This window comes from Somniosus microcephalus, chromosome 23 (assembly GCF_052327205.1).
Source record: "Somniosus microcephalus isolate GS21.2 chromosome 23, FLI_Smic_1.0, whole genome shotgun sequence".
NCBI classification, from domain to species: Eukaryota; Metazoa; Chordata; class Chondrichthyes; order Squaliformes; family Somniosidae; genus Somniosus; species Somniosus microcephalus.
The window spans coordinates 43,466,282-43,478,533 of NC_141009.1; positions in this window are offsets into that span (position 1 = coordinate 43,466,282).

The following is a 12,252-nucleotide window of genomic DNA, read 5'->3' on the forward strand; positions in this document are numbered from 1 at the left end:
GCTTCTTAAATGTTGTGAGGGTTCCTGCCTCCACAACCCTTTCAGGCAGTGAGTTCCAGACTCCAACCACACTCTGGGTGAAAAAGTTCTTTCTCAAATCCCCTCTAAACCTCCCGCCCTTTACCTTGAATCTATGCCCCCTAGTTATTGACCCTTCTACTAAGGGAAAAAGCTCCTCAGTATCCATCCTATCTATGCCCCTCATAATTTTGTACACCTCAATCATGTCCCCCCTCAGCCTCCTCTGCTCCAAGGAAAACAAACCCAATCTGCCCAGTCTCTCTTCATAGCTGAAGCGCTCCAGCCCTGGTAACATCCTGGTGAATCTCCTTTGCACCCTCTCCAAAGCGTTCACATCCTTCCTGTAGTGTGGCGACCAGAACTGCACACAGTATTCCAGCTGTGGCCTAACCAGTGTTTTATACAGCTCCATCATAACCTCCTTGCTCTTATATTCAATGCCTCGGCTAATGAAGGCAAGTATCCCATATGCCTTTTTTACCACCTTATCCACCTGTTCTGCCGCCTTCAGGGATCTGTGTACTTGCACACCCAGATCCCTCTGACCCTCCATCTTGCCTAGGGTCTTACCATTCATAGTGTATTCCCTTGCCTTGTTAGTCCCCCCAAAGTGCATCACCTCGCACTTTTCCGGGTTAAATTCCATTTGCCACTGTTCCGCCCATCTGACCAACCCATCTATATCATCCTGCAGACTGAGGCTACCCTCCTCGTTATTTACCACCCTACCAATTTTTGTATCATCCGCGAACTTACTGATCATACCTTTTACATTCATATCCAAGTCATTAATGTAGACCACAAACAGCAAGGGACCCAGCACCGATCCCTGTGGTACCCCACTGGCCACAGGCTTCCAGTCACAAAAACAACCTTCAACCATCACCCTCTGCCTTCTGCCACTAAGCCAGTTTTGTATCCAATGTGCCAAGGCACCCTGGATTCCATGGGCTCTTACCTTCTTGACCAGTCTCCTGTGCGGGACTTTATCGAAGGCCTTACTGAAATCCATGTATACCACATCCACTGCGTTACCCTCATCCACACACCTAGTCACCCCCTCAAAAAATTCAATCAAATTAGTCAGACATGATCTTCCCTTGACAAAGCCATGTTGACTATCCCTGATTAATCCTTGCCTCTCCAAGTGGAGACTAATTTTGTCCCTCAGAATTTTTTCCAATAATTTTCCTACCAGTGATGTTAGGCTCACTGACCTGTAGTTCCCCGGTTTTTCCCTACTTCCCTTCTTGAATAATGGTACTACATTAGCGGTTCTCCAGTCATCTGACACATCCCCTGTGGCCAGAGAGGTCCTGAATATATGTGTTAGAGCCCCCGCAATCGCTTCCTTTGCCTCACACAGCAGCCTGGGATACATTTCGTCCGGGCCTGGGGATTTATCCATTTTTAGGCCTGCTAAAACCGCCAATACCTCCTCCCTCTCGATGTTAATATGTTCGAGCATATCACAGTCCCCCCGCCCTATTTCTATGTCTACATCGTCCTTCTCCATAGTGAAAACAGATGCAAAAAATTCATTTAGAACCCCTCCTACATCTTCCAGCTCCACACACAGATTACCACTTTTGTCCCTAATGGGCCCTATTTTTTCCCTAGTTATCCTCTTACCCTTAATATACTTATAAAACATCTTAGGATTTTCCTTTATTTTGCTCGCCAGTGTTATTTCATTGCCCCTCCTTGATCTCCTAATTTCTTTTTTAAGTATCCCCCTGCACTTTTTGTACTCCTCCAGGGCTTCCTCCGTCTTTAGCCTTTTGTATCTGCCAAAAGCCCTCCTTTTTTTCCTAATCCATTCTCGTATATCCCCTGACATCCAAGGTTCCCTGTGGTTTTTGGAACCACCCTTGACCTTTACGGGAACATGTTGCCATTGTATGATCTCAATCTCCCTTCTGAAAGCCTCCCATTTCTCCGATGCGGATTTTCCTACAAGTAGCTGATCCCAGTCCATTTTGGCCAGATCCTGCCTTATCCTATTAAAATCGGCCTTCCCCCAATTTAGAACCTTTATTTCCGGCCCATCCCTGTCCTTTTCCATGACCATCTTAAATCTCACCATATTATGGTCACTGTCACCAAAGTGCTCACCTACTAGCACTTTTTCCACTTGGCCGGCCACATTCCCTAGAATTAGGTCCAGCACCGCCCCCTCTCTTGTAGGACTTTCGACATGCTGGCTCAAAAAGCTCTCCTGGATGCACTTTAAGAATTCTACACCCTCTGAGCCTCTCACACTCTGACTATCCCAGTTAATATTGGGGAAGTTGAAATCCCCCATTATTATTACCCTATTATTTGCACATTTCTCTGAGATTTGCCTACATATCTGTTCCTCTATCTCCCCCTGACTGTTTGGAGGCCTATAGTACACTCCCAGCAAAGTGTTTGCCCCCTTTTTGTTTTTAGGCTCCACCCATATGGCCTCATTAGAGGAACCTGCTAATATATCATCCCTCCTTACTGCAGTAATTGACTCCTTAATTAATATTGCGACACCCCCTCCTCTTATACCTCCCCCTCTGTCTCGCCTGAAGATTCTGTACCCCGGAATATTGAGCTGCCAGTCTTGCCCCTCCCTCAACCATGTCTCCGTGATAGCAACAATATCATACTCCCATGTGTTTATCAACACCCTCAGTTCATCCACCTTATTTGCAAGACTCCTTGCATTAAAATAGATGCCATCCAGCCTTGCCCTTATATATTTATAGAGAAAAAAACAAGTCAGCTTGGTAGACAGGGCAAATATATAAGTTGAATAAACACATGGGAGTATGATATTGTTGCTATCACGGAGACATGGTTGAGGGAAGGGCAAGACTGGCAGCTCAATATTCCGGGGTACAGAATCTTCAGGCGAGACAGAGGGGGAGGTATAAGAGGAGGGGGTGTTGCAATATTAATTAAGGAGTCAATTACTGCAGTAAGAAGGGATGATATATTAGCAGGGTCCTCTAATGAGGCCATATGGGTGGAGCTTAAAAACAAAAAGGGGGCAAGCACCTTGCTGGGAGTGTACTATAGGCCTCCAAACAGTCAGGGGGAGATAGAGGAACAGATATGTAGGCAAATCTCAGAGAAATGTGCAAATAATAGGGTAATAATAATGGGGGATTTCAACTTCCCCAATATTAACTGGGATAGTCAGAGTGTGAAAGGCTCAGAGGGTGTAGAATTCTTAAAGTGCATCCAGGAGAGCTTTTTGAGCCAGCATGTAGAAAGTCCTACAAGAGAGGGGGCGGTACTGGACCTAATTCTAGGGAATGTGGCCGGCCAAGTGGAAAAAGTGCTAGTAGGTGAGCACTTTGGTGATAGTGACCATAATATGGTAAGATTTAAGGTGGTCATGGAAAAGGACAGGGATGGGCCGGAAATAAAGGTTCTAAATTGGGGGAAGGCCGATTTTAATAGGATAAGGCAGGATCTGGCCAAAATGGACTGGGATCAGCTACTTGTAGGAAAATCTGCATCGGAGCAATGGGAGGCTTTCAGAAGGGAGATTGAGATCATACAATGGCAACATGTTCCCGTAAAGGTCAAGGGTGGTTCCAAAAACCACAGGGAACCGTGGATGTCAGGGGATATACGAGAATGGATTAGGAAAAAAAGGAGGGCTTTTGGCAGATACAAAAGGCTAAAGACGGAGGAAGCCCTAGAGGAGTACAAAAAGTGCAGGGGGATACTTAAAAAAGAAATTAGGAGATCAAGGAGGGGCCATGAAATAACACTGGCGTGCAAAATAAAGGAAAATCCGAAGATGTTTTAGAAGTATATTAAGGGTAAGAGGATAACTAGGGAAAAAATAGGGCCCATTAGGGACAAAAGTGGCAATCTGTGTGTGGAGCCGGAAGATGTAGGAGGGGTTCTAAATGAATTTTTTGCATCTGTTTTCACTATGGAGAAGGACGATGTAGACATAGAAATAGGGCGGGGGCACTGTGGTATGCTCGAACATATTAACATCGAGAGGGAGGAGGTATTGGCGGTTTTAGCAGGCCTAAAAATGGATAAATCCCCAGGCCCGGATGAAATGTATCCCAGGCCGCTGTGTGAGGCAAAGGAGGAGATTGCGGGGGCTCTAACACATATATTCAGGACCTCTCTGGCCACAGGGGATGTGCCAGAGGACTGGAGAACCGCTAATGTAGTACCATTATTCAAGAAGGGTAGTAGGGAAAAACCGGGGAACTACAGGCCAGTGAGCCTAACATCAGTGGTAGGAAAATTATTGGAAAAAATCCTGAGGGACAAAATTTGTCTCCACTTGGAGAGGCAAGGATTAATCAGGGATAGTCAACATGGCTTTGTCAAGGGAAGATCATGTCTGACTAATTTGATTGAATTTTTTGAGGGGGTGACTAGGTGTGTGGATGAGGGTAACGCAGTGGATGTGGTATACATGGATTTCAGTAAGGCCTTCGATAAAGTCCCGCACAGGAGACTGGTCAAGAAGGTAAGAGCCCATGGAATCCAGGGTGCCTTGGCACATTGGATACAAAACTGGCTTAGTGGCAGAAGGCAGAGGGTGATGGTCGAAGGTTGTTTTTGTGACTGGAAGCCTGTGGCCAGTGGGGTACCACAGGGATTGGTGCTGGGTCCCTTGCTGTTTGTGGTCTACATTAATGACTTGGATATGAGTGTAAAGGGTATGATCAGTAAGTTCGCGGATGATACAAAAATTGGTAGGGTGGTAAATAGCGAGGAGGGTAGCCTCAGTCTGCAGGACGATATAGATGGGTTGGTCAGATGGGCGGAACAGTGGCAAATGGAATTTAACCCGGAAAAGTGCGAGGTGATGCACTTTGGGGGGACGAACAAGGCAAAGGAATACACAATGAATGGAAAGACCCTAGGCAAGATGGAGGGTCAGAGGGATCTGGGTGTGCAAGTACACAGATCCCTGAAGGCGGCGGAACAGGTGGATAAGGTGGTAAAAAAGGCATATGGGATACTTGCCTTCATTAGCCGAGGCATTGAATATAAGAGCAAGGAGGTTATGATGGAGCTGTATAAAACACTGGTTAGGCCACAGCTGGAATACTGTGTGCAGTTCTGGTCGCCACACTACAGGAAGGATGTGATCGCGTTGGAGAGGGTGCAGAGGAGGTTCACCAGGATGTTACCAGGGCTGGAGCGCTTCAGCTATGAAGAGAGACTGGGCAGATTGGGTTTGTTTTCCTTGGAGCAGAGGAGGCTGAAGGGGGACATGATTGAGGTGTACAAAATTATGAGGGGCATAGATAGGATGGATGCTGAGGAGCTTTTTCCCTTAGTAGAGGGGTCAATAACTAGCGGGCATAGATTCAAGGTAAAGGGCGGGAGGTTTAGAGGGGATTTGAGAAAGAACTTTTTCACCCAGAGGGTGGTTGGGGTCTGGAACTCACTGCCTGAAAGGGTTGTGGAGGCAGAAACCCTCACAACATTTAAGAAGCATTTGGATGTGCACTTGAAATGCCATAGCATACAAGGCTACGGGCCAAATGCTGGAATATGGGATTAGATTGGACAGGGCTTGATGGCCGGCGCGGACACGATGGGCCGAAGGGCCTCTATCCGTGCTGTATTACTCTATGACTCTATGACTCTATAACAGTGCTAGCAAACCTCCCCGCAAGGATATTTGTCCCGCTCTGGTTCAGGTGCAACCCGTCCGACTTGTGCAAGTCCCACCTTTCCCAGAAGCAGGCCCAGTGATCCCGGAAAGTTATCAATGCGCAAACCGGCTAGCAGGTTCAGGAGATTAAGAGATACGCCGTGAGTTGTGAATCTGCAGAACTTGCCGCTCTATCATTTGCTTCGCACAAACTGCATCTCGCCCTTAGCCTCCCCGCTATTTTTAAGAACTCGCTGGATTTGCAAATTAGTTGCTCATTAAACCCAGTGCAGAAAGTTAGGATCGGTAATTAAGAGCATAAGTATGCTTTTAACGACATGGTAATTGTTAATGCAACCACTTTAATTCACTCTGTGAAACTCTGTGAAAATGATTACCTGAGAACAGCCCATCGAGGTTCTCCAATGTGGGTATAGCTTGACATTACTGTTCTTTCCAAATAATCAGCCAGTCAGTAAAATTCAGCAGGTTCACATAACTGGGCGCTCATGGTTTCAATAACAGCAGTCACGATATCTGCGAGAGAACATGGTTATGTCCTTGGTCCCTCGCAGTCTTGCAGATAGCCCTGAAGATGCCATTCACTCCATGGTGCTCTGCACTAACTAGAAATGCATCCTGCTGGACTGTAGTGATGGTGGAGGTGCACTGCTGCTGCTGATATAGAAAATATCTATTAACTCCCATCTGACAGCAGGTCCAGTAGGATACCAATCCCTTGCCCATAACATTTATATATGGCATGGGCTCACAGCCTGGACAGATCTCTCTACCTCTCCTGAAATCAGTCAACAGTTTGTGCATTCTGCAGCTGTCTGGCAGGTGTGGCTCCAGTGGGAAGCATTAAGAAAGTGAATTTGGGAAGAATATTTAAGAATGGCGGGTACTTGCTCGGGCGGGATCATGCCTAGTAACTCGCCCTTGGTTATCTTTTCTGCATTACTTGGCTAAAAGCATGAGGGAAATCTTCACATACTGGGTGAGTTGCGTATCTGGTCCAGCAGCTGTCCTGATCCTCTCTCTGTGGTTGTTTGCAGGCTGGGGCTGTAAACTGATGTTAGTAGCTACCTAAGCACTTCAAACAGCACTCTTGTGCATGGAACACCTCCCTCCTAGGGCCAGGAATTGACAAATTAGCTAGTGTGGTGTTTTAGTTAGCAGTACTCTTTACAAGCTGAACTTTGAACTGGAACTCTGCCACCACCCTCTGTTTCTAAGAGTGTTCTGAGAAGTGATATGTGCAAGTTATGTCCCTGAGGGAGCAGGAGAGAAACGTTGGCATTGCTGCCATACTATGCCTTCTGAGGAGGAAGAGTAAGCATGTACACTTACATTGGCACTTCTGCTAATACCAGCAAACATTGCCCATGCCACAAACTCCTTTCCATAGCCACCGAGTCCATCCCTCTACCTGGCTACTATCTGAGGCTGAACCAGATCATTTGCAACCTTGGTGTCCTTTTAGACCCCGAGCTGAGCTTCCATCTTCATATCCTTTCCATCACCAAGATCACCTACTTCCACCTCCATAATATTGTCCATCTCTGTCCCTGTCAGCTCATCTGCTGCTGAAACCCTCATCCATACCTTTGTTATCTCTAGACCCGACTATTCCAACGCTCTCCTAGCTGCCCTCCCACTTTGCACCTTCCGTAAACTTGAGCTCATCCAAAACTCGGCTGCTTGTGTCCTAACTCGCACCAAGTTCCCTTCACCCATCAACCCCGTGCTCGCTGACCTACATTGGCTCCCGGTCCCGCAATGCCTCGATTTTAAAATTCTCATCCTTGTTTTCACATCCGTCTATGTCCTTGCCCCTCCCTATCTCTGTAATCTCCTCCAGCTCTACCCCACTCCGAAATCTCTGCGCTCATCCAATTCTGGCCTCTTGCGCATCCCTGATTATAATCGCTCCACCATTGGTGGCTGTGCCTTCAGCTTCCTAGTCCCTAATTTCTGGAATTCCCTCCCTAAACCTCTCTGCCTCTCCACCTCTCTTTCTTCCTTTCAGACGCTTAAAACCTACGTCTTTGACCAAGCTTTTGATCACCTATCCTAATGTCTCTTTACTGTCAAATTTTGTTTGATAACGCTCCCGTGAAGCACCTTGTGATGCTTCACGACATTAAAGGCACTATATAAATGCAAGTTGTTGTTATTGTTGTTGTCCTCCCTTACTTCCAGATACAACGATCCTGGCAGACTGCATTTACTTGCTGTGCTACCTCCACCCACAGAGCTTGGACTTCTCCATCTGTACTTAGCATGTGAAATTTTAGCTTCAAATTACACCAAATAAATATTGACAAGTTTACCCTTTGAGCAATCTTACTGGTCATTTCTTTTAAAGATTCAGATGTTTCACTTCAAAGGATATTAGCAATAACAGTCTCAATATTTAGCCTGACTTCGACATTTCAGTATTAAATGCACAGAAACAAGTGAAGGAGGGAAGATCAGTCAATGTGACCTTTATATTTTGTGTCAGGCACTTCCAGGACCCATCAACCAAACAGCTCTCACCTGCCAGCCCATGTAGACAGACGGCGACAAAATACAAGCAGACACCTAAAAATTGGCTTAATGTTGCATGAGACGCAATAACTCAACACTGATGCATAAAGAAATTCAAAAGCAATACACAAAAGTGCCAATAACTTAACTAATTATTTATTAGAAAGTTAAAATGAAAGAGTGAGACTGTCCAAGCATTAAATGCTTCAGCTGCACCATTGTTGCTGCACGGACGTCTGAAGAAAGCCCCACAGATCAAGCAGAGGGATAAAAAAAAAATCCTCTGTAAGCAAGTAAATTGTGACATATTTACAGCTTCTCTTGTTGTTTATTTGGCTGCTTCTGTCATAGGCTCTTATTTTTTTTACAATGGTAAATGAACGTTCTTACACATATGGTTTAGCATTGGGTACCACTCTAATCTGAACTCATTCACACATTAGGGATGTGTGAAACCCACTTATTAATCAGAGTAGCAAATGCAAAATGGCAAAAAGTGAATGGACCATTTCTCGAGAAAAAGGGTACTTATGTTTTTCTTTTGGCGGTCAGTTTTCAGGAGAGAATTTCGTCTGCAAATGACCTGTCTAAATGGCTTAACATTTGCAAGTTGGAATATTGCCTGCAATATATTTTCTGTCAATGGAGAAAAAATAGAGTACTGGGAACAAAACAATTTGAGTGCAGATTAAAATAATCGATGTGAGAGATCATAAATACAAACAGCTTGTAGTTGCTAAATGTAGAACAAAAATTGTTTTATTAGTTACATGTGCACACAGCCCAAAAGGACACTTAGCGACCTTTGCTATTCAGAAATGATTGTGTTGTATTATAGGTAAAAACTAGGATGAGGTCCTAAAAGCTGAATATAGAGTGTTAGGAGGTAAACTAAAAACTAGTACCTCAAAGGTAGTGATCTCAGGATTGCGACCAGTGCCAGGTGCTAGTCAGAGTAGAAATAGAAGGATATTTCAGATGAATACGTGGTGAGAGGAATGGTGCAAGGGGGAGAGATTCAAATTCCTAGGATATTGGAGCTGGTTCTGGGGGAGGTGGGGCCAGTACAAACTGGACGGTTTGCACCTGGGCAGGACCGGGACCAATAGCCTAGGGGGAGTGTTTGCTAGTGCTGTTGGGGAGGGTTTAAACTAAAATGGTAGGGGGTTGGGAACCTGTGCAGGGAGAGAGAGAGGAAAGGGAAACAAGGATAAAAGCAAAAGTCGGGAAGGAGAAAAGAAAAGTGGCAGTCAGAGAAATCAAGGGTTTAATCAAACATGCCCACAGTAACTTATAATACTAAAAGGTCTAAGAGTGTTAAAAAAACAAGCCTGAAGGCTTGGGGGAGAAATTCAGTATCGCCCCGTTTGGGGCGCAAGTATTGAGCTGGCGCGAAATTTTGCGCCCGGCGCAAATTATCGCCACCTACTGCTAAATTGACCTGCTTCGCCCCAGGAGGTGCTTGAAGTGCTAAAACAGGCGCTGCACGACTGTCTTAAGGTGCTAAGCCTGAGAAGCAAGGCACTACCACCGAGGGCGGGCGCAGCGCAGGTGCGGCCAGTTAGCGATTGCACGCAGACACGCTGGCGCCGGTCAGCTCTTAAAGGGGAGGTTCGATCTTGAATTACAGCCACACCCTGCGCATTGGAGCCCTGATTCTCGGCCTGGACAGACCCGCTGCCACATTCTTATGCCTAGGACCATGGAGAGGGCCAGGGAGCGAGCGCAGCGGTTCAGCAAGGGGGCCTTGCAGGTTCTGGTTGGCACGGTAGAGCGCAGGTGATCTATCCTGTTCCCGGACACTGGCAGGAGGCCGCTGCCCAACGGCTATCGCAAAGCTTGGAGGGAGGTGGCTCACTGAGTGACCTCCAGCAGCATGGTGCCTAGGACCCCTGTGCAATGCAGGAAGAAGCTCAGCGACCTCACTCGGGTCATCAGGGTGAGTACCCTTTTCAGAATCCTCTTCATCCCTGCATGTCCACCTCACTTTATGGCCAAAGGGTCCTGAAAGCCCCAATGCCCAGCCCTCATCCAACACCTATGGGCTTTTCATGAAACTCATACGCACATTCAGCACTTTACACACTGTAAGGGCTAATCGACCATGGGAGGCAGTGCAGCCAAGATCAGGGCTTCACACTGTAAGGGCCATTCCACCATGGGAGGCAGTGCAGCCAAGATCAGGGTTTCACACTGTAAGGGCTATTCCACCATGGGAGGCAGTGCAGCCAAGATCAGGGCTTCACACTGTACTCAGAGCCCGTCCTCTCTCTTGCAGGGCAAGCTCGCCCATAATAGGAGGCAGCAGCAATGGACTGGGGGAGGCCGGCCTCACCTTCAAGCCCTCACCGATCTGGAGCAGCGAGTCCAGCGGATTATGGCAGGCCGGATGATTGGCCCCGTCGCCACTGGAGATGCCGGCCCCGTTCTGGACAGCAATGGAAAGGTCATCGCCTTTTTGACCTCTCTCCTTCCACTTGTGCCTCACACCAGCATCCTTTGCCACTATCGAACCAATACAGTACATTGCAGCACTCATGCCTCCCTCGCTGCCACCCTGTACTCACGCTAAAGCAACTCTTGTACCTCCCTGCTTTCAGATGCTGATTCGCCAGGTGAGGAGGCAGGCCCTCAAGCTGCCACTGTGAGTGACTCTGAAGGTGATGACGAGGAGGAAGCCGGACCATCAGTGCCATCCTCAGCCGAGGCAGCCCATGGCCATAATGGGGACACGTCTTCCCTGGAGGGGAGTAGGGGGGAATGGTCTGAGGAGGGTGAAGCTCTGGGGCCCAGCGGGCTGCAGCAACGCGGGGGGGGTAGGGAAGCTTGGCGGCCTTCTCCCCGGAGGGAGAGTCTGGCCTCGAATCCTGCTACAGTGAGCGCAGAAGAGGTGCAGCTCCTCGCTGAAATGAGCGCCCAGGTGGAGCACAGGCACACTGAGCTCCTGGCTGCAGTGGCAAGAATGCCCAAATCCATTGAGTCACTGGGAAGGAGTGTCCAGGACTTCGGCGCAGCACAGGCAAGGAGTGACCAGGACGTCGGCGCAGCACAGGCAAGGAGTCTCCAGGACTTCGGCGCAGCACAGGCGGCTGCCACGCAAGTGCTTAGTGCTGCAATGCAGTCAGTGGCTGGTCTCATGCAGACGCAGATTGAGGCCACACGAGCACTGACTGCTGCCACCCTCGCTGGATCGGGCACGAATCACCGGGGCCCTCGCCGCGACACAGCAGGCCAGCAGTCTGTGCTTCAGCAGATTGCTCCGCATGCTGCAGTGCTGCCCCGTGGGAGTGCCAGTGTGTCGTCCGACCAGGGAGTTGCTGTCCTCTGTCTGAATGACAGCATTCCTGCTGCCAACACTGCCACTTCTCCACTGCAGCTGCCACCACCTGTAGGACAGACTGCTGCCGCCCATGCAGAGTTGGAGCAGTCAGCAGCCGGGCCCTCCAAGCCCAGAGCTGGTCCAGGCCATCCCTCAAGGGCATTTGCAGTCTCAGTTTCTGACACTCAGAAGCCTTCCCCCAGCCTTGCTGCAGCCACTGGGGTCCCATTGCGGAGCAGCTGCAGGGTGGGAAGGGGCGAATCTCACAAGCGAAGCAGATCACCCTCGAAGGGCAAAAAGTAGGAGGTGTGGCAAAATGCTGTTAAATGTTTTATTGAAGACCGAGGATCGTGGTCATTTTTTGGTTACTGTTTTGTTCATTGTCTCCAGGTTGTGAGAGCCAGTTATGTGTCTGACTGCTTTTTTGGGGGTTTCTCTCTATTACTTTGTCATGTGGGAAGGGCACACAGTTTGTTAAATAAAGAAGTGTCTTTATTCAGAATGTGCATGTTTGCTCTTTGAAGTAATTGTTGCCTTGACCGGCTCAGGGGTTGCGGCACGGTTCCATTCATGTTCTTTGAATGGCAGAAGCCATTCCCTCAGAGGGGACCTAGAACCGACTTGCTATAAGCTGCTGACGGACGGCCCTTGCACTTTGTGCCTCCCTCCTGTCTTGGTGCTCCTCCTCCTCCTCCTCCTCCTCTGCTGGTGCTCCAATGTCTGGTGGCAGTGGCTGAGTCCTGAGGATTGCCAGGTT